The sequence below is a fragment of the Pseudorca crassidens genome, chromosome 7 (assembly GCF_039906515.1).
Source record: "Pseudorca crassidens isolate mPseCra1 chromosome 7, mPseCra1.hap1, whole genome shotgun sequence".
In the NCBI taxonomy this organism is placed as follows: Eukaryota; Metazoa; Chordata; class Mammalia; order Artiodactyla; family Delphinidae; genus Pseudorca; species Pseudorca crassidens.
In genome coordinates this window covers 50084395-50106646 of record NC_090302.1, presented here as the reverse complement: position 1 = coordinate 50106646, position 22252 = coordinate 50084395, and the positions used below count along the sequence as shown (strand labels likewise).

The 22252-nt window shown below is 43.2% G+C and overlaps 1 long non-coding RNA gene across 1 annotated transcript; it reads left to right on the top strand.

The window, feature by feature from the left end:
• Positions 1-10473: 10473 nt before the first annotated feature.
• On the top strand, positions 10474-18999 carry LOC137227041 (uncharacterized). Its single transcript, XR_010944665.1, has 3 exons — positions 10474-10669; positions 12483-12621; positions 18501-18999. It is a non-coding gene; the product is annotated as an uncharacterized lncRNA (long non-coding RNA).
• The last annotated feature ends 3253 nt before the right edge of the window (positions 19000-22252 follow it).

Genomic DNA, 22252 nt, shown 5'->3' with positions numbered 1-22252 from the left:
TACTGTAAATATTGATGAGGGAGACGGTGTCCTGACCCTGCTCCCTCTCCTTACCCCTCCCCCCACCTTCAGGCAGAGAAATGCAGAGGCAGGCGGTTGACAGGCTAGAGCATGCAGCGGTACAAATCCTGAGGAGCCCTGACTGCTTGTAAGGTGATGATGATTGGGCTGTGAATCTACTGAGCCCTCCAAGGCGAGGGATTTTTTCTGTCTAGTGTCTTAGAATGAGCTTGGAGAACATGAGTAGAACAAGGGAACTATCTGCTAGGGAGAGTGGAGCGGGAAAGCCTGCGTACCTGTATTAGGGTTCTCCAGAGAAACACAACCAGCAGGATGTGTGTGTTCAAATAGAGATTTATTTTAAGGAATTGGCTTTTACCACTAGGGAGGCTTGGTAAATCCTAGATCGGCAGACTAGAGGCCCAGGGAATCTTGTAGTCTGAGTGCAAAGGCGATGGCCTACTGGCAGAATTCCTTCTTGCTCGGGGAAGATCAGTTGTTCTATATTCAGGCCTTTAACTGACTGGATGAGGCCTGCCCACATTAAGAAGGACAGTCTGCTTTACTCAAAATCCACTGACTTGAATATTAATCTCATCCCCCAAGCACACTCACAGAAACATCAGGAATAACCTTTGACCAAATAATCTGGCCACCATAGCTCAGCCAAGTAGACACAAAATTAATCATCTCGGGCTTCCCTGGTGGCGCAGTGGTTGAGAGTCCGCCTGCCGATGCAGGGGACGCGGGTTCGTGCCCCGGTCCGGGAAGATCCCACATGCCACGGAGCAGCTGGGCCTGTGAGCCATGGCCGCTGAGCCTGCGCGTCCGGAGCCTGTGCTCCGCAACGGGAGAGGCACGAGGCCCGCGTACCGCAAAAAAAAAAAAAAAAAAAATTAATCATCTCGGTATCCTTACAGGCTACCCCTGCAGCTGTACTTCTTGTCCAGTGTTAAAGCATGAGTGAATGAATGAACAAATGAACGAATGACTGAATGGACCAAAAGAAGGAAAATTACATATATTTACACATCTTTATAGATTTTATATGATATTTATATAATCACATATGCATATATTATATGTGTACTTGTATTTTGTTTTAAATAAAGAAGAGTTAATTTAATTTTAATGAGTAGAAAAGCCCTAAAAATTAAGAGAAAATGGAATTCCCTGGCAGTCCAGTAGTTAGGACTCAGCACTTTCACTGCCATGGCCTGGGTGCAATCCCTGGCTGGGGAACTAAGATCCTGCAAGTTGTGTGGCACGGCCAAAAAAAAAAAAAAAATTATGAGAAACAAAATGAATAAAAAGGATTCAAATAATAGAGTCTGCTTGCCAATGCAGGGGACAGAGGTTCTAGCCCTGGTCCGGGAAGATCCCACATGCCACAGGGCAACTGAGCCCATGCGCCACAGCTACTGAGCCTGCACTCCAGAGTCCACGAGCCACAACTACTGAGCCCACGAGCCACAACTACTGAGCCCACATGCCACAACTACTGAGACCGCACACCTGGAGCCCGTGCTCAACAAGAGAAGCCACTGCAATGAGAAGCCCGCGCACCACAACAAAGAGTAGCCCCCGCTCACCGCAACTAGAGAAAGCCCGTGTGCAGCAACGAAGACCCAACTCAGCCAAAAATAAGTAAATAAATAAATTTATTTTTAAAATTAAATAATAAGTAGTGAAATGAGATTTAAAATAAAAGGCTCAATGGCAATTAAAATATATGTGAGTAAATAGGGAGATAAATACAACCCATTGCCATCCTACCTTGTATTTTACTTTTTTACTTTTTAAATTTTTTTATTTTTTGGCCATGTCACATGGCATGTGGGATCTTAGCTCCCCAACCAGAGGTGGAACCTGCGCCCCCTGCAGTGGAAGTGCGGAGTCTTAACCACTGGACCGCCAGGGAAGGCCCCCTGCCTTTTATTTAAATCATGCCTATATGTACATAGGTATAAAATTGGCACAGTCTACATTCCCCAAACTATTGGTTGCAATGGCAATATAGTATTTTGGTATTTATTTTGTGCAGTAAAAAGTGAGATGGGGTTTCATTGCTTCTACATTGTCCTCAGATGCTATTCCACCTCAGAGAGGGCCAGAGTCCAGGTTCCTCTGTCCTTCTGAGCTTAAGTCTCTCCAGGAAGGATGGTTGGGGAAAAGATATTGACTGATATAAATCATCCTGGGAGAGATGCGTTGAGTTAATGAGAGTAGATCTGTCTCTGAGGACGAGAGAAGAGAGGAGTAGAAAAAATGAGGGGGGCTGGAGCTGGACTAGAAACTTCCCAAACCCCCTTTCTCCTCCTTCCCAAATCCCCCACTGAATGCTCTCTTTGCTTTCCACAACCCTCTCCTCCCCCCCTCCGCCCCCGCCATTCTAAAATAACTCCATTACAGACTGCTGTAAGTATAGATGGAGCAAAGGATCTGTGAGAAACAAATGGTGAATACACGTAAACCTCATTAGAAGCCCAGGAAGAGGGAATTATAGCAAGATACTTTGGAAGGGTTTGAAAGAGCGGAGGGATGCATTCTGAATCTTTCCAAATGAATGCACCTTTGAGCCAAAATGTAAATGACTCAAACTTCAGGCATTTTAAAATATCAAAATGATGTTTTATACCAATAAATAAACTGGCATTTTATTACTCAAAAATACTATGATGGCCAGGATATAAAGTCAGTAATCCAGTCCCTTCCCCAAATCAAATGTTAGTTCCCCCCAGAGCTGGTTCCCTCATTATCCCTATCCTGCTGAGGCAGCCCATTTGGGTTATGAACTCAGATTCTGGAATCAAAATGGTTTTATGTTTAAACCCCAGTTTTGTCAGGTATTAGCTTAGAACCTTGGGCAAGTTACTCAACTATCTTAAGGCTCAGTTTTTGCATTTATAGAATAGGGATAGAAAATTATAACACTGTATTGTGGGTTTTATGTGGCACTTTAATCAAATGATCTGCATAAAATGTTTGCAGTAGTAGCTGGCACAAAATAAATGCTCAATAAAAGTAGCTAGTGGTCTAATTCCCAGTGGTTTTCCCGTATCAATTTAGAAATCTGAGTGGTGTCTGATTTTCTTACTCTTCATCCAAATGATGACCTACTTTATTCTACGTAAGAACTATTTTTAATTTGTCTCTCTGTCCCTTTTCCCACAGCCACTACCCTAGTTCAGCTGGTTGTAAATAATCCTCCACTAGCCAACAGGCATGATCATCTTTCTAACATAGATCTGAGAATGTCTCCCTGCTACTTAAAAAAACAGTGATGACTTCTCCTTGCCTAGAACGAAGTTTACTTCTTTCATTTTTTTATTGAGATATAGTTGGCATACAACATTGCATGAGTTTATGGTGTATAACTTGTTGATTCGATACACTTACATATTGCAATATAATTACCACCTGGATGTTAGCTAACACCTCTATCATATTATATAATTATCATTTCTTTTTTGAGGTGAGAACAATTAAGATCTAATCTCTTAGCAACAAAGTTTAATTGTTAATCATGGCATTCAGGTTTTCCTACTATTTGTCCCTGTCGAGTCTGTTCTTCACCCTTCTGTGTATCTATGTTCTTTGCCTTGTGACTTTACAATTCCTTCCTCTAAAGACTCAGAATGTATTTCCCCACTCCTTGGCTTTGGATTGACCATATGACTTGCTGTCCTGCGCCTCTGCCATCCTCCAGGGAATTCCTCAGACTACCTGCTGTGGCCCAGGCAGGGTGGGAGGGTTATGGAATAGAAACATGCTAACTGACCCCAGCTTAGATCAGCAGATATATGAGAAAGATTACACAAGCTTTGTGTTTAGCCACTGAGTTTGGGGTAGTTTGCTTTGTAACAATAGACCCCCAAATCCTTTTTCAGGTTAACTTTCTCCTGCAAAGTAATGTATGTTCCAACTTCATAGGAAGACTTGTCCTCACTGCATTTCTTGAATTCTCTGCTGTTTCTTCTGCTGGGAATACCTTTCCATTTTCTTCACTGTTTTTCAACATCCTAGGCATTTTTCCAGGATTTTTCCAATCAGCTAATATATCCCATTCTCTGGCAGGCCTTCTCTGATGCCCCCAATCCAATTTAACAGTGACTCCTTCAACAAGTTTCCATAGCCCTTCATCTATATTCTCTGATATTCTAGTTATCAATGTACAGGACTGCTCACCACTCACTTCTAAACTCCCTTAAAAGGAGTGTGAGTGTGTGTGTGTGTGTGTGTGTGTGTGTGTGTGTGTGTGTGTGTGTGTGATTCATCTATGTATACTCTTCAGTGTCTTGCATATATTCCAGAAATGTTTGTTGGAAAATGGAATGAATGAATGAATGAAGGGAGAAATAAATTAAATGCAGTGTCTGTGTTTTGTCACAAAAGCATGTCAGTGACATAAGATTTTCTAACATTGTGCCCAGTTTAAACTTCAACACTGATAGCTCTGATATAAACTGGAGAACTTTAGTAAAACAAGCTGAGGAAAACTATTAAGAACTTAGTTTGGCTAGCAAAAGACAGGCTAATATCGATGTATAGTTTTCAAAAGGATAAAATTATGATTCTCATGCAAATATAAAATGAATCCTTGTCAAAGATTTTTTTCAGCCCATTACTTAATGAGGGAACCAATAAGATATTAAGACTGGTTTAAAGAACATCTGAGGAACTAGTTATAGATAAGTAATTAATTAAGCAATATTAGAATAAGAATTCAGAGTTAAATAAAAAGTGGTTAATATCCTACAGGATAGGAAATGATAACCTTTGTCTTTGTCTTTTCCACCAGGCAGAAATTATTTGCGTCTCTACGAGACAAAAATCTACACATTAGCGTGTAATTTGACCCTGTCTGGGAACTTTGATCAATAGTTTTAGCCATCATCAGTCACTATGTGAATTATTATGCGTCATAGTCACACAAAAATATTTTGTAGATCCTTAGAAAGATTAGTTCTCTAAATTTGGATTATAGCAGGAATTTCGGTAAGCTAAGTCAATGAAAAATATTTACTGAGTGTCTCTGTGTGCAGATAAACACAGGCACTATGTACTGAATATGAACTATTCTCTGCCTTTCAGAGGTTTACATTGCAAATTACTTTATTTGCCTGAGAAATGCCTAAATTGATAATCTGATCTGTTCTTTGCAACAGCCCTGCATAGTAAGAATGGCAGGTATGGCTATGCCAGTTTTATAAGTAATCTATAACTTAGTTGTGTAACTTGTTCAGAATCCTTCAGCTGATAAAAAACATGTATAGTTTGGGTTCAAAACAAAGTTTTCTGCTTGTGAATCCAGTCTTCCAGTCTTTCTTTCTAGAGTCCGCTTCTATAGGATCTCTCAAAATAGTTTGTTGATCATGTTGTATTGTTTTCTATTTACAGTTAAAATTTAAAAAGCACTTTGAAGCCGATTCTGCAAATTGCCAGAAGCTATGGAACTAATCTAGTTCATAAACATGTTTTGTTTGGCCTGCACAGGGTGATGAAATTTTTTTTTTTTTAATTTAAAAATCAGCAGATTTTACGTACAAGTCCAGATTGGGGGCTTTCCTTTTAAAAATGGTAGATGTGGCAATTCTGGGCGCACATCTTTGCATGGCAACCATAGGCTGGGGCTGGGTGTTTGCTGCCCCATATAGAACCCACCCAGGCTCATTTACTAATATGACCTTCATGACAGGTGAGAGGGCATTGAGTCTGCAACCCTCCCTTACCTCTTCCCTGCATCCCTTCCCCACCATGGCTGCTGAGTGTGCAGCATCCACGCAAGTGCAAGGGATGCCAGCGTTCTGAACGTGTGGAAGGAACTCTGCTGCTCCCTGGCATGGTTTGTAACTTACTCTACAAGACGGGCCAGAAATTTCACCTGGCTCTGGAAAGAACTCATGAGTATAGCTCTTCAGGTCCTGTTCTCTGTGTCTACTACAGTTGAAATGTGTTGGAATAAGAAACAGAGATTTGGGAGAAGGTGACAAATATATTTTTGTTGCTTAGAAAATTAGCTCCCAAAGCTCTGCTGCATAAGGACCAAATGGGATTTCAGAGGGATGGCTGTCCACCTTTGTTAGTAGGATGATTGCAGAGGTCACATTTGTGGAGCTGGTCTGGGGAAATGCATTCTGAAAACTTCTCTATAGAAATAGAATGTAGTCCAGGGCATTACAGGAGATTAGATAATGGTTTTAGGTCCAGCTCCTGGACTTGTCCCTGGGCCTGTATTCCTCTTCAGGCCTAGATGAATTAGCATTTCCTAACTTAGTCAATACTTACCTATTAATAGATATGGATGTGACAGAGGGGAATGGGAACCAGCTCTCCAGCCTTGTGCATTTGTATTAACTGGACGGAAGGATGGTAACGTTCTTTCTGTGAGATGGGGGGCAGAGGCAGTGCCTTCTCCCTGTTTGTCACTTTCTTATCTGCTGCACAGATGATTGAGCTGATTGAGCTGAAAGAGGAAAAGAGTCCTGTGAGAGAGAACCTCAGAGGCTGGGCTGGAGCTAGTCCCATCCATCCTCAGTTCAGAGCAAGGGCTGGTGTCTCAGCTGATCTGGCTGCAGTGCCTCACTGGTCCTGGGACCTGGGGTAAGTTGCCTGAGCCTCAGGCTCCTCATGTACAAAATAAGGGTTGAAGTAGTTCCTTCTACAAAGTGTGATGGTGAGAATTAAGTGAGGAGCCTACCTAAGGGACTGGCCCAGGGTAGGCACTACAAGAATATTAGCCCAAACCTACCACCAATGTATGTCAACCTCCTTTCTTTTTTGACAAAGCCGAGGGAGTAGAATTCCTCTGAAGGCAATGAATTCACAAAGCACAGTGACTGAGGATGTTGGCCCCTGAGCGGACTACCTGTGTTTGAATCCCTCTCTGAAAGCTATTGATTAGTTTTATAACCTCTTTGTTACAGCCTCAGTTTCCTCATCTGTAAACTAAGCATAAAAATTGCACCTCTCTCAAGAGGCTGATTGTGAGGGTTACCTGCTATAATACAGCTAATTTCTTAGCACAGGGCCTGGCACATGGTAGGTGCTCAACAGATGTAAGCCTTAAAAAACAAAGAAACCTAGATGCAAAAGTTCTTCTTTTTAAACTGAGGTAAAATTCACAGAATATGAAATGAACCATGTACTATTTTAAAGTATACAATTCAGTGCCATTTAGTACATTCACAGTGTTGGGCAAGCATCACTCCTATCTAGTTCCAAGGCATTTTCATCACCCCAGAAGGAAACCCTGTACCATTAAGCAGTTACTTCCCGTACATCCTGCCTCCGAGCCCCTGGCAAACATGAGTCTGCTTTCTGTCTCTATAGAGTTGGCTATTCTGAACGTTTCATATAAATGGAATCATACAACATGTGACCTTTTGTTTCTGGCTTCTTTCACTTAGCGTAATATTTTGGAGGCTCGTGTGTGAATGGAAATTGACTGAGGGGCCATGCCTCTTCATTGTGATTCATGCAAGTCTCTTCCCAAACCTAAAGTTTTTCAGCTTATACAAATCAAATAAGACTTTTGAAGCCTAGCCATCTACATGACCATGATCAACTAGCCCACGTCAATATCTCTGCAGATCGGATTGCTGACTACTGATCCACTCTGCTCCCTGTTACCATAGGCATGCCCACCATGTCTTTGAGACTTACCCCGGGATCCCGTCATTTCCCTCCCTGAGAAGCTCACCAACAAGGAAAGGACCAGAAATTGCACTTTCTAACCTCAAAAGAATGTCTGAAGCCTCAGATATAGGTGTCTGGATATTGATAGAATATAAATGTGTGGGTTAGTGCTCTCAATCTATTTTATTTATTTATTTGTTTTTGGCTGCACTGGGTCTTTGTTGCTGTGCACGGGCTTTCTCTAGTTGTGGCAAGCTGGGGCTACTCTTCTTTGCGGTACACGGGCTTCTCATTGTGGTGGCTTCTCTTATTGTGGAGCACGGGCTCTAAGCACACTGGCTTCAGTAGTTGCAGCACACGGGCTCAGTAGTTGCAACACGTGGGCCCTAGAGCACACGGGCTTCAGTAGTTGTGGTGTGTGGGCTCAGTAGTTGTGGCTACAGTAGTTGTGGTGCATGGGCTTGGTTGCTCCGCGACATGTGGGATAGTCCCGGACCAGGGATCAACCCCGTGTCTCCTGCATTGGCAGGCGGATTCTTAACTGCTGCGTCACCTGGGAAGTCCCTATTTTTTTTTTAAACCTTCCTTCAAGTCAGTAAGGAAAGCTGAAAGCCCAATAGAAAAATGGGCAAAAGATAAAGTTTCCTTAAAAAGTGATACGTATAGCTAATAAAGATATGAAAAAATATTCAACTCCACTAATAACGGCATGAAAAATAAGACAACAAAGAGTTACTATTTTTCATCTGTGGGGAAGGAAGTGGAGACTTAGAGTCTCATGTTTTAAAATTGGAGTATAAATTGGTACACATTTTTTTTGCAGGTCGACATAGCAATATACATAAGACCCTTCAACATGTTTGCTTTTGCTCAGCAGTTCCACTTCAAGAATTTATACTAAGAAAATAATAAATGTACGAAGATAGCTGTTTTTATGAGCATAAACTTGGAAACAACCTAAATATTCAACATAGGATCTTGCTTTAAATAAATTATGGTATATACATGAAATATTATTCAGGCATTCAGTCATTCATTCAATAAGCACTCATTGAGCACATACGTTGTGAGAATATCATTGTAAAATCTAGGGATACAGATATGTCGGGTTTTTTTTTTTTTGTCTTTTTTTATGGACCTTACATTTTAAGGGTTGGTGACCTGGAATAAATAGATAAAAACTTTTTTAAGCTGGGGTGTGTAAGTGCTATGATGAAAATGAAAAGGGTGTTGTGATAAAAAGTGATTAGGGATGGGGCTACTTTAAGTAGGTCAGAGGAAGCCTGACTGAGATGACATTTAAGTAGAGTTTTACATGGCAAGAAGAGCATTAGAAATCACTGTTATTTAGGCCTATATTTCTTGACCTGAAAAGATAGTACAATCCCTGTTTTTTTCATAAAGCCATATGTGTGGGAGTCGGTCAGTGTGTATGCCAGAAAGAAGTCCAAAGAAACTGACATTGATTAGGATCCTTTCCCAGCTGCTAGTAACTGAAAACTCAACTCAAAGCTGATTTAATAATGAAGTCAGTTGATTCCCGTAACTGAAAAGGCAGGGTTGCCCGGGGCTCAGTGACATCCCAGAGAGCCTGGTTTCTGTCTCTCTCTCTCTTCTGCATTCTGTGGAGTTGCTTCTTTTCTTATGATCCCAAGATAGCTGCCAGCGGTCCCTGGGGCTACGTTTCCTCATTCACTTCCAGTAGAACATAGAGAGAATCTTTGTTTGAGTGTCCTAGAAGATGCACACTTCACTGGGGTTGGTCTGGCTTGGGTCACATAACCACTGCTGAACCAAATTCTCTGGCCACGGAAATGGGCTACAGTGGTGAGCTGAAACCATTAAGGACCGGACAATGGAACTGAGAGTGAGGCAATCCCTAACCACCAGGCTGAGAACTAGAGGGAGAGAACAGGTGCCAAAGGAATTTGGGCGGATTTTGCCCAGAGAAAGAGGGAAAGTCCTGGGTAGCAAATACCAGTTGTTTACGTACAACAAAAACAACAACAAAGCACACCATAAAGTGAATAGTGTTTGGGGCTTCCCTGGTGGCGCAGTGGTTGAGAGTCCGCCTGCCGATGCAGGGGAAACGGGTTCGTGCCCCGGTCCGGGAAGATCCCACATGCCGCGGAGCAGCTGGGCCCGTGAGCCATGGCTGCTGAGCCTGGGCGTCCGGAGCCTGTGCTCCGCAACGGGAGAGGCCACAACAGTGAGAGGCCCGCGTACCGCAAAAAAAAAAAAAAAAAAAAAAAAGTGAATAACGTTTGTATTTCTGAGCTTTGGATAATGGAATTACTGCTGATTTTCACTTTCCTTTTTATTATTTTTTTTTTATTTTTATTTTTTTGCCCAGGTCTTAGTTGCGGCACGTGGGATCTTGGTTGCTCTGTGCGGGATCCCTTAGCTGCGCATGAGGGACCTAGTTCCCTGACCAGGGATTGAACCTGGGCCCTGTGCATTGGGAGCGTGGAGTCTTAACCACTGGACCACCAGGGAAGTCCCTACTTTCATTTTTATACTTTACTGTATGTCTGTGTGTTTGTTTGTTTTTTTTTACAATGAGAATATATTGATTTTATAACTGCAAGACAACAAAGTTAATTCCATGTTTTAAATCTGGCAAAATGAAGAAGAGGCATTAAATGAATGAAGACTTTTTTTTGGCCTTTGTGTACTAGCTCTCTACTTTGAATTTACTTCTTCTCCCCTAAAGCATTGTTTTTGCAACAAAACCGGCTATTCCGGCCTTTTCCCTGAGTGAAAGGAAAGGCCCTTTGACCTGGCTCTCAGTGTCCACAGAACCTCCCTCCTCCCCACCCAGTTTCACTTAACAATGTAGCAGCGTGCCTGCTGGCTCGCTCTTCCCGGCTTCAGATGTGCTATTCTGAGCCACTGGAATTATTCAGCCAGTTGAGAGTTCTCTTCGGTGACCACTGAGATACCTCAAACTAAGAATAGGACTGTGACTGATGAAGAAGGGCGACAGCGATGGGGCCACGAGGAGCTTTGCTCGCTTCCTGCCAGGGATTCCGTAAGACCTAAAACTCAGCTTTGTTCTCTGCTCCTAGGTTTTCCATCGGTCTGTGGTTTGCTGTCCACATGTTTCTGTGAAATCTTATCAGCTGCATCATCACAAAAATAACATGGGCTGGAGAGGCTTATCCAAGTTCTCAGAGAATGTTCCTTCTCAGGTCGCCTTGCAGCTGGGAGCCCTGGGTGTAAATGTGCCAGACAATTCCTGTTGTACACTTGGGGACTTTTTCCTCAGAGGCCTTTTGATTTGAGGCCAAAAAAGATAATTTTGCATTTTCTAAGAGCTTCTGAGAGAGACCAATGAAACTGTCTGCCCTCTTTGCACAGTAGAAGCGGTTCTAAAGAGGCAAAGATTTTAAAGTTAGAGGGTGGGGCTCTACCTCTGCCTAGCTCTGTGGCCTTGGGCCACAGTTTAAGATTGTTAAGCCTCAGCTTTGTCATCCATAAAATGGGGATTATTAAAACCCACCTCACGGAGCTGTTGTGGTGATTAAACTGTGGTAGCACGATCAATGCCCAGCAGATACTAGCCGATATTATCCTACAGTGGAGAAATTCCTTATGCTTCTCAGGAAGTCCCATGGAATCACACTCCACGATCTAGAGTAGCAACTTCAAAGATGTACGCTTTTATTGGTTTTTCCTCCTTGCAGGTCTATTCTCCCCTCTCTTTCATTCTGGCTCCCTGGGATCTCCTACCACATAGACCACCTGCACATAGGTCCTTGTCTTGGGTTCTGCTTGGGGGACCCAGGGTGAGATAGCTACAGATGAATAAAAAACAGCAGAATATACTCAAGTGGTTTGGAGTTATACTTTTCATAAGATTAAGCATTACTTGGTCATAACAAAGATAATGGTGACAACAATGTTGACAATGATTATGATGATTGGGGATTATTGGGGGGAGGATTGCTGATGGTGCCGCCACTATTGGGTATTCTGCTCATTAAATTCCACAAATTCTGTTTTTAGCAAACTAAGCAATAATGAGTAGACGCATATGAACGGGAGAGAGGGTTTGGAGGAAGCCAAAAAGCTGGAGGTGGGGCTTCCCTGGTGGCGCAGTGGTTGAGAGTCCGCCTGCCGATGCAGGGGACACGGGTTCGTGCCCCAGTCCGGGAAGATCCCACATGCCGCGGAGCAGCTGGGCCCCGTGAGCCATGGCCGCTGAGCCTGCGCGTCAGGAGCCTGTGCTCCGCAACGGGAGGGGCCACAGCAGTGAGAGGCCCGCGTACCACAAAAAAAAAAAAGAAAAAAAAAGCCCAGGGGAATGAAATGATTCAAAGCCCCACTGCCCATATATCTTTTCTTCTTTCTTAAAAAAAAGTGGGGTAGGGGTGACTATAAAATGCCACTGCCAAAAATAGAGTTCTAGCAGACACAGCATCAGGGTTAGAAATGGTCAGCATTGGGTAAATTACATTCTATACAGTGTACAGTCAACTCTCAATGATTCTTTTTGTTTTTTAATAAACTTATTTATTTAATGTTGGCTGTGTTGGGTCTTCGTTGCTGTGTGCAGGCTTTCTCTAGTTGCAGCGAGCGGGGGCTACTCTTCGTTGCAGTGCACGGGCTTCTCATTGCGGTGGCTTCTCTTGTTGCGGAGCATGGGCTCTAGGCACGCAGGCTTGCTTCAGTAGTCGCAGCACGCAGTCTCAGTAGTTATGGCTCACGGGCTCTAGAGCGCAGGCTCAGTAGTTGTGGCTTCCCGGACCAGGGCTCGAGCCCATGTCCCCTGCATTGGCAGGTGGATTCTCAACCACTGAGCCACCAGGGAAGCCCCCCCAATTATTCTTATGCTTCTGCAGGTCTCTTCCCATTTTTCATGTCTTTGCCTCCCTCGTGGCCGAGCTGTCTGTGGCAGCAGAACCCTCCCTGTGGTTACCCCTCCAGTCTCGGTGCGTTGCTACTGTGACACAGGACAAGTAGGAGCCTGCAGATGCCAAGGTAAGGACCTTAGAAGGTTTCACATTTTATGCCTGGTTTGCTGTCCTAGTTACTCTGGCTGTCTAATAAATTACCTTAAAAGTAAGTGGTGGAGGGCTTCCCTGGTGGCACAGTGGTTGGGGGTCCGCCTGCCAATGCAGGGGACACAGGTTCGTGCCCTGGTCCGGGAAGATCCCACGTGCCGTGGAACGGCTAGGCCCGTGAGCCATGGCCGCTGAGCCTGCGCGTCCGGAGCCTGTGCTCCGCAACGGGAGAGGCCACAGCAGTGAGAGGCCCGCGTACTGCAAAAAAAAAAGTAAGTGGTGGAAATAGCCACTTATCATGCTCATGGATTCCGTGGGTTAGGAGTTTGGACAGGGTGCAGCAGGGACAGCCTGTGTCTCTGCTCCACAATGTCTGGGACCTCAGGTGGAGCCCTTGAAGGCTGGAGGCTGGAATCATCTGAGGGCTCATTCACACACACAACTGCCAGTTGATGTCGGCTGTTGGCTGGAGCCTCAGTTCTTCTCCACTTCAGATTTCCCACGTGGTTCCTCTGTGAGAGTTGGCTTGGACTTCCTCACAGCATGGCGGCAGAGTTCTGAAGGCAAGTGCTCCAAGAGAGGGAGCCAGGAGGAAGTTATATCTCCTTTTCTGACCTAGCCTCACAAGTCATGAATAATTTCTACCACATCCTCTTCACTGAAGCAGTCACAAATCCCATTCAGGTTCAAGGGGAGACCAAATAGAATCTGTCTCTTCTTGGAGAGAGGCAAGGTTCTGGAGGAATGCGGGACTGGAAATTTTGTTGTGACCTTTTTGGGAAAATAGAGTCTGCCACACTTACATACAGGTCGCTAAGGGAGCTTCCACCAAGGTGCTTCCAAGACTGGATAATTGCATTTTGAAATATGGAACGGTGATGGTGTTGGGAAGGAGCAAATGGCTGGCTCTTCTGTGACAAACAAGGATAGATTTCTTTTTTTATTTTTTTTAAATTAATTTTTATTGGAGTATAGTTGATTTACAATGTCGTGTTAGTTTCTGCTGCACAGCAAAGTGAATCAGTTATACATATATATGTATAAGGATAGATGTTTGATCTACTTTTCCTGAGAGACCCCTGAGAGCAAATCCAAGAAAAAGGAGGGCCAAAGCAAAGAGCCTAGGTAAATAGTGGTTACCAGATTGGTTGAAACACACTGCCTGCCCCATGACAGTGACCTTAAGTTTAAACAGTTGAATCTTCTGACAAACCTGAAGGACAAAGCTCTGTGAAGGCAGAGACTAAGTCGGCCTCGTTCTAAGATGTGTTCAAAGAGCCTCACACATACAGCTCTGGCAACGTGTGTGGACAAGGGGGCCCTGGGGAGAGCTGGGTGTTGGCGAAGATCTGGGAATAAAGATTATGTCCCTAGCTTGACCAGTAGGGTTACATTCTGAATGTCCTAAGGGGGCACTCGTGCTGTCAATGTATTGATCTTCCAAAGGTGGCAAAAGGATTGCAAACCTCTGAGGTGCTCTATGAAGAGGACCCTCAAGCCTTGTATGTACTTTGGGGCCCAATTCTTCATTCATGCCCGTTTCCTCAGGAAGGCACCTGAAAGTTGCAGAGGATTTCATGAGATATTCAGTCCTTGCTGAGAGGGGGCAGGACCAGTTGCCTCTATTTGCGTACTCTGAGTGGATTCATTGGGTGACTGTTAGGCACCAGATGTTGGATACAGGTAAGATTGTGTTTTACTGACTCTGTAGCTCCAACAATGCTCTAGAGTCTGATGGGGAAATGCTAAACAAAAGAAGGAAGAACAAGAGACAAGCAGGATAGGGGAGAGGTGGCCCGAAGGAGAGGGAGGAGAGGAGACTAAGCCTGAAGCTTCTGCCCCCTCCTTTTACTAGCACTTCTGGGCTACCCCTTGGTGAAGGGCCCACATGGAAGGACCGTTCTGGGTTCCCAGCACTGTGACTCTCAGGTAACCACCTGCTGATAACAGCCAGGACCTAAAAGTGGATGAGAGTGGATGGCTGGGGAAAGGGTGCTTCTCGCCTGGAGACCCAGGCTTTGCAGACTTTTTCTTCCCTTCCTTTAACAAGCATATCCTCCTCTAGAAGGTCAGCTGGCACCTGCCCTTTGCTCCCTCTTCATTCCTTCCTTCATTCCTAGAATATGAACCTGATGTCTGGATCTGAAGCTGCTATATTATACCATGAGGCAAGAGTCATGTACAGAAAATAGCAGAACAGCAAGATCAAACAAACCTACATCCCTGATGACTTTGTGATGCTATCTACCCATCCTGTACAGGCTGCGCCTGGAATTCTTTTATATCTCAGAGATAAAAACTTATTTGTTGAGCCAATGGTATTTTGGACTTTCTGTCAGTCATCAAGAGCACTGAAGATGTATAGTACTTCTTAAAGGAGTGCTGAACTATTGTTTACAGGAATTTTTGGCCAAGTTTCTGACACCCATTTTGAGAAGTTTCTTAGTATGTGATGGGCAATTCTTTTGCATGCATTTTAGTCACAAAATGTAACACAGTGTCATCTAGTCCTTTCTTAGGTCTCATAAAGCACAGACCTGCAAGGGCATATCTATCTAATCAAGGTCATTTCTCCAACAATGAAAATTTCTTTAACTAATATCAATTTTCTATGCAACTGATCTGTTTCAGCACCTTTCTCTGCACACAATAACGTTTCATTTCCATGCTGAATTTTAGTGCAATCTTTTTGAAGATCGCTTAACTCAACACATGCATACAATAATGCATTCTACTCAAATGAGGTGATGATAATGTGAACAGCCATGACCAAGTTCAGTCTTTGTGAAGGTAGCAACAAATATGTCCTGACTGCTGCCTGGTGAAGAGTAATTCCACAATGTCATAGATTGTTAGATCCATGCAGCCTGATTTCAAAGATAATAAAGTGTGTCTTAGAATCAATGACATACAGTAAGTTTTGATGTCTAACAAAGAAAAATCCTTCCATCTTGATGACTGTTGTTTTAAGTTACAAAATTTTTTGCGGGTGATTGTTAGGCAACAAAAGCTTAGTGATACAATCATTTATAAGAATAACCAGGAAATGCATCTGTCTCTAAAATTATACAAATTCCTCATTAAATAAAAGTTAGACATGTGTACAGCTTCAATTCTTGACACACATTTTCTGTGCTTATGAGAAAAGGAGAAATGACTTCTTAGCCATTGCCTTTATTTAAATGGCAACTTGTTCTTTCTGTAAATAACCATCTACATTGGAAAAATCTGAAAGTCGCCCAGATTTAGGCCAAGGAGGAAAGACAAGTGAGTTCAGATAAACCACGAATCACACCGTGGCTGAGAACTCAGGCTGATATCTCTGAGCATTTATAGCCAAGATTCAGTCATTTAAAAATGTGTGCTTAAGTGATGAGTAATAAACCTTCCGAGAATTAAAAGGGTTCTTCTTGCTGTCAACTCCATTCCAATTCCTGTTCTCTCCTCCAGAGGAATAAAGAGTCAGATGATCATTTGAGCAACCTTATGCCTACATTTTTTTTTTTTTTTATGCCTACCTTTTTAAAAGGAGTACCATTTTGCTATTGACAGTCAGTGAAGCTGGGTGATGGGCACATGAGGGTGCCTTGTTCAATTTTCTCCAGTTTGTAGTATGTTTCAAATTTTTTATCGTAAAACATTTCTTTTAAAAGGCTGCCACTTTAAACAAAGTTCCAAACAATGGTTAATATTCAGTAAGTATTTACCCATATTGGTATTTGTAGTTAGGTGCTCACAATGTATATTACTCCCTTAAAAATATCTAGATCATTTCTGCTAGAAGTAGACTCTGAAGTATTTATAAATGTAATGACAGGTGTCTGGGGTTTGCTTTAAAATAATTCAGTGATAAAGGGAATAGAGAGCATGGATGCAACAAGATTGGCCATGGGCCAGTAGTGGTTGAAACTGGGTGATGGGTACATGGGGCTGCTTATAATGTCCTCTCCACTTTTGTGAATGTTAGAAATTTTCTATAATAAAAATACTTTAAAACGATATGTCTAGGGACTTCCCTGGTGGTCCAGTGGGTAAGACTCCGTGCTCCCAATGCAGGGGGCCCGGGTTCCATCCCTGGTCCGGGAACTAGATCCCGCATGCACGCCACAACTAAGAAGTCCGCATGCTGCAACTAAGAGTTTGCATGCCGCAACCCAGACCCGGTGCAGCCTAAATAAATAAACAATATATGTTTATGATCTGGCAATCCTGCTTCTAGGCATATACTCCCAAAGAATTGAAAGCAGAGACTTGAACAGATATTTGTACACCTATGTTTGTAGCAGTATTATTCACAGTAGTCAAAAGGAGGAAGCAACCCAAAAGTCCACTGATGAATGAATGGATAAGCAAAAGGAATTATATACATATAATGGAACATTATTCAGCTTTAAAAAGGAAGGAAATTCTGACATATTGTACAACATGGATGAACCTTGAAGACATTATGCTCAGTGAAATAAGCCAGACACAAAAGGACAAACTGTCTGATTGTAATTATATGAAATATCTAGAGTATTCAAATTCACAGAGACCGAAAGTAGAATTGTGGTTGCCGGGGGCTGGGGGAGGGGAGAATGTTAAATGTTATTTAAAGGGTATAGAGTTCAGTTTGGGAAGATGGGAAAAACTGGGGAGATGGGTGGCAGTAATGGTCGTACAACAATGTGAATGTGCTTAGTGCCACTGAACTGTACACTTAAGAATGGTTAAAATGGTAAACTGTACACTTAAAAATGGTTAAAATGGTAAAGTTTAACCATTTTTCATATATATGAAACATATATATTGCACCACACGAAAAGACATGCCTAGTTTTAAAAAGTGTTCCTAGGGAGAGAGAAGTAGACAGGGAAAAACAGAAAGTATATGTGAACGTCATAAGCATTGCTTGATCTCTAAAAGCAACGGTAGGGACTTCCCTGGTGGTCCAGTGGTTGAGACTCCTCGCTTCCTCCACAGGGGCGCAGGTTCCATTCCTGGTCGGAGAACTAAGATCCCACGTGCCATTCAGCCAAAATAATAATCGTAATAATAGTAATAAAATAAAAGCAGTAGTAACTCTTTCCATCCTCATCCATACCCATCCATCTGTTCCTTGTACAGATGCTCTGGGTTACTCTCCTGCTCTGCCCTTTTCCCCCAAAGTCCCGGTGCTTCAGAATCAGGAGATGAGGTGTCACAGAGCGTCAGTCACAGACAAAACTGTGCAAGGGCGCTCTCCTCCGCCTGCCTCTCATCCATGCTTCCCCTCTCCTCTCAGAGGGTGTTCCGACCTGTTCCTGCCTTTCTCTCTTCCTCACCAGACCGAACCACTAGGCCACTCTCCTCATTTCTCTGAGGAGAAACCTGAGGCCTGGAGGAGGAAGGTGGCTCATTCACTGTGGCCAGAGGAAGGAGGCTGTGGGGAGGGACAGACCAGTGTGACCTTGTCCTACTCTTTGCACATCACACACGTGACGTCAGACCTCTGGGTTCTTCCCCCTGACTGTGCTGACTTTCACCACTGCCCAGGTTTGCCGGTGCTTTCTTAATAGCTAGAAGTCTGTTTTGTCGTGGAAAATACTCCCAGAATGCTCTAGCAGAACTCAGTAGAAGCTCCTTATGACACATCATTTGGAAGAAGACCCATCATGGGAATAAATTCTTCAAAAGTTAAAAATATCAAGGTCATTTAAAAACACATGCTACACCTCGGGATGGAAAACGTTGTTTTGTAAATAGAGCTGTTGAAAGACAGGCAAGGCAAGATTACCCAAAAAAAGGGAGGTGAACGTATTTTCAAACAAGTTGTTTCTGCCAATTACCCATCTGATTTGTCTTTTCACTTGTTCATACCTTCTCTCTCCCCTACAGGGTGTTTAAAGTGGCTTGCAGAGATGTCACAGTAAAATAGGATTAAAAAAAAAAAGTTGACACCATCACGCTGAAGAAAGCCTGGTATAGGAAAAAAAAAAGATGTTCCCAGGGATGACTTGGGTATACACGTTTCATGCCATGGGATCCTACACTCTCTTCTGGTGGTACGATACCACCTGGATTCTGAACTACTTGGCAGCCAAAACAAAGTGGGCAGTGCCATCGATGACAAGAATCACAATTGCTAAAACAAAAATAAATCAGCTCTTCGGGAGAGGCAGAACTTTTCCTGGAACTTCCCTTCCTACAACTGCCAGGAAGCCCTGCGTGATATAAGGGACAGTATCCTCATGATTACCCCCGCAGCAGAAACAGTAGGCAGTGTCAGTGTGCCATTGAAACACGTCCTATGTTTCTGTATGTGTATTCCATGTGAGAAAGGAGTGACACAGAAGTAAAGGTTAAGGAACCTCCAGAAGTGGGCAGAAGGGTGCAGGCCAGGTGTTTAGCTCTCAGATGACCAGACACAGTTGAAAGTCAAAGTTAACTTGGGGCTATCAAGTGGAGTGCAGATAGTGTAACATTCCTATTATTCCCCATAATAATACCCTTGGCAAAATCTGGACGACAGGGAGACCCATCTGACTGACTCAAGGACTTGTCTATGGAACTCGCATCTGATCCTTGTCTGGACCCTACCTCTGGGTGTGGAAAACCTTGCATACAGCTTCTGTGACCTGGTTCTCTTTCTTGCACACTGTACTGTCCCAGGCTCCCCCACACCCTGTGGGGCGAACCCTCATGAACCCGAAGTCCTGTCCCTGTAGTGGTCCTGGTGCTAGCAGTTCTTGCATTGGCCTGATCCTCTGTTGACTAGATATTCAAAGACACTTCCCAAAGAATGCTCAGCCTCTATAGCTCTTGATTTGACAAAAAGGTTTGTGCCAAGGTCGAATCTACTTCCTCCACTAGATTCTAAATTGCTTTGTTATCTTCCCGGCAGTGGAAGTGATAAAAGAAAAGCCTTCTGATTGGGAACTAGAGCAGATATGTTTATGGCAGTGATAAACTGTAGAGGTTTTTTTCTCCTACCACCTTCATCAATTTAGACAAAAATGTTTCCGTGCAAAATCCAGAACAGAAATAATAGTTTGTTTTCAATTTTGGTTTCACTGGTGTTTTATAGATTAGTAGTCGTTAACAAAAGCTCAACACAGGGCCACACTTGGGCATTTTGTTCAGCCCTGCACACTTGCTATTTTTATGGGCCTGATCCTGTGTGTCCCACGTGGGCTCTGAGTGGTAGGGAGAGAATGACCAGATACCACCCATCACCAGGAGGCGCTTGAAGCAACAGACTCTCTGGGTGCCAGGCACAACGTAGGAGGAACATCTTCCCTAAAGAATCCTGATCCTGGATCCTAAACAGCCCAGACCAGAGAAGCCTCATCAACAGGCATTGCCTAGTCTTTGGGACTTCCAAGAGTTGAAGGGAAGGGCTCAAAGGGGAGTTTGCTTCCCCTACAGCAGATATTGGGTCTAATCAAAGAACACACAACTGGCTTCTGGCAGATGCAATGGGCTTACGGAGTCCCTCACAAGGACTGTGGGAACCACACTATTGGTCCCCTCTCAGCCCCTTCCCGAAGCTCTTGGATATGGGGACCTGCCCCTCGTTCTTTGGAAGGGAGGATTGGGGGTGGCCAGGAGGGAGTTGTGCAGATGAGTCTGTACACGATGTTGACTTAAAAAAAAAACATACACAACGTGAGAGTTGCAAGTTCAGTTTTATTTGGGGCAAAATGAGGACTGCAGCCCGGGAGACTGTTTCACATGACTCTGAGAAACTGCTCCCAGGAGGCGAGGGGAGGAACCAGGATATATAGGAGTTTTGCAACAAAGAGCAGGTAATTGGGAACAACAAAAGATTATTGTTAAATAAAGAAAACCAGGTATCTCAAGTTAAGGAATTTAGCGCTTTTCAAGGTATGGGAAATGCAAGACTCTGGGCTCACTGAAATCATTCCTTTGATATGCACCTCAGCTATCTGGGGCCTGTATTTTCACACCCTGAGTTTCCTCAGGGCTCGCCGCAGGGAGTGGCTGCAGTCTGATGGCTGCTAGATGGCAGGTATTCTTTTCAGCCCTGAGTTTCCTCACAGCTCGCCAGCTCACGCTGGAGGGCTGCAATCATTGGTGGCTGTGACATCCTTTGTATATGGATGTGGCAGGAAATATTATATTTATAAATATTCCATTCCATTTATAAATATTCCATTTATCAACAACTTACCTCAGCTCTGTGCACGGATGCATCACTTCAACGTTTCATTGTGGTAACTTCACAAAACCACCCGTTTTCAAGAAAAACCATTTATTTGAACACATGAAAATTTTGGTATATTTACTTTAAAAATCTGTACTCACAACCTTCAATATATTTAAACAGGTACAATTCTGATTAACTTGCTTAATAAAAAAAGTTGACTTTTTTTTTTTTTTTTTTTTTTCTGCGGTACGCGGGCCTCTCACTGTTGTGGCGTCTCCCGTTGCGGACCACAGGCTCCAGACGTCCAGGCTCAGCGGCCATGGTTCACGGGTCCAGCCGCTCCACGGCATGTGGGATCTTCCCGGGCCGGGGCACGAACCCGTGTCCCCTGCATCGGCAGGCGGACTCTCAACCACTGCGCCACCAGGGAAGCCCAGAAGTTGGCTTTTGATATACAACATTATTATTTTTCCATCTTTATTGAGGTACAATTGACAAATTGTAAATGTACATATTTAGGTGTACAACTTGATGTTTTGATATATGTGTACACTATGAAACAATCACAGTCATCCATCACCTCACATACTTACCATTTTCTTTTTTTTAACTTTCTCTTTCCCCTTTTTTTTTTGGTGTGTGTGTGGTGAGAACACTGACGATCTATCCTCTTAGCAAATTTCAAGTATACAATGAAGTGTTATTAACTATAGTCACATTGCTATACATTACATCTCCAGAAGTTAATCATTTTGCACAACTGACTGTACCTTTTGACCTATTTCCCCATTTCCCCTCTTACCAGCCCCTGGAAACCACTATTCTACTCTCTGCCTCTATGAGTTTGACTACTTTAGGTTCCACATATAAGTGAGATCATGCAGTATTTGTCTTTCTGTATCTGGCTTATTTCACTTAGCCTCCAGGTTCATCCATGGTTAATGTCCTCCAGGTTTGTACATGTTGTCTCAAATGGCATAATTTCCTTCTTTTTTAAGGCTGAATAATATTCCATTGTGTATATATTGATATATATGTGTGTGTATATATATATATGTATATAATCTGCATACTGTGTATCAAAATGCCCATTGTGAGTATATGTACGCACATATTCATATACAAAAATATATACATATATACAATGTATATATAACGTGTGTCCATTGGTCAGTGGACACTTAGATTGCCTGCATATATTGGCTATTGTGAGTAATGTTGCAATGAGCATGGGAGTGCCGATGTCTCCTCAAGATACTTACTTCATTTTCTTTGGATATATACCTAGAAGTGGGATTGCTGATCGTAAGATTGTTTTACTTTAATATTTTGAGGAAATTCCGTACTGTTTTCCATTATGGCTGTAACTATTTGCATTCCCTTCAACATTATGCAAGGGTTCCTTTTTCTCCACATTCTTGTTAATATGTGTTATCTTCATATTGTAGTCAGTTTCTCCCTTCAGATCTGTCAATATTTG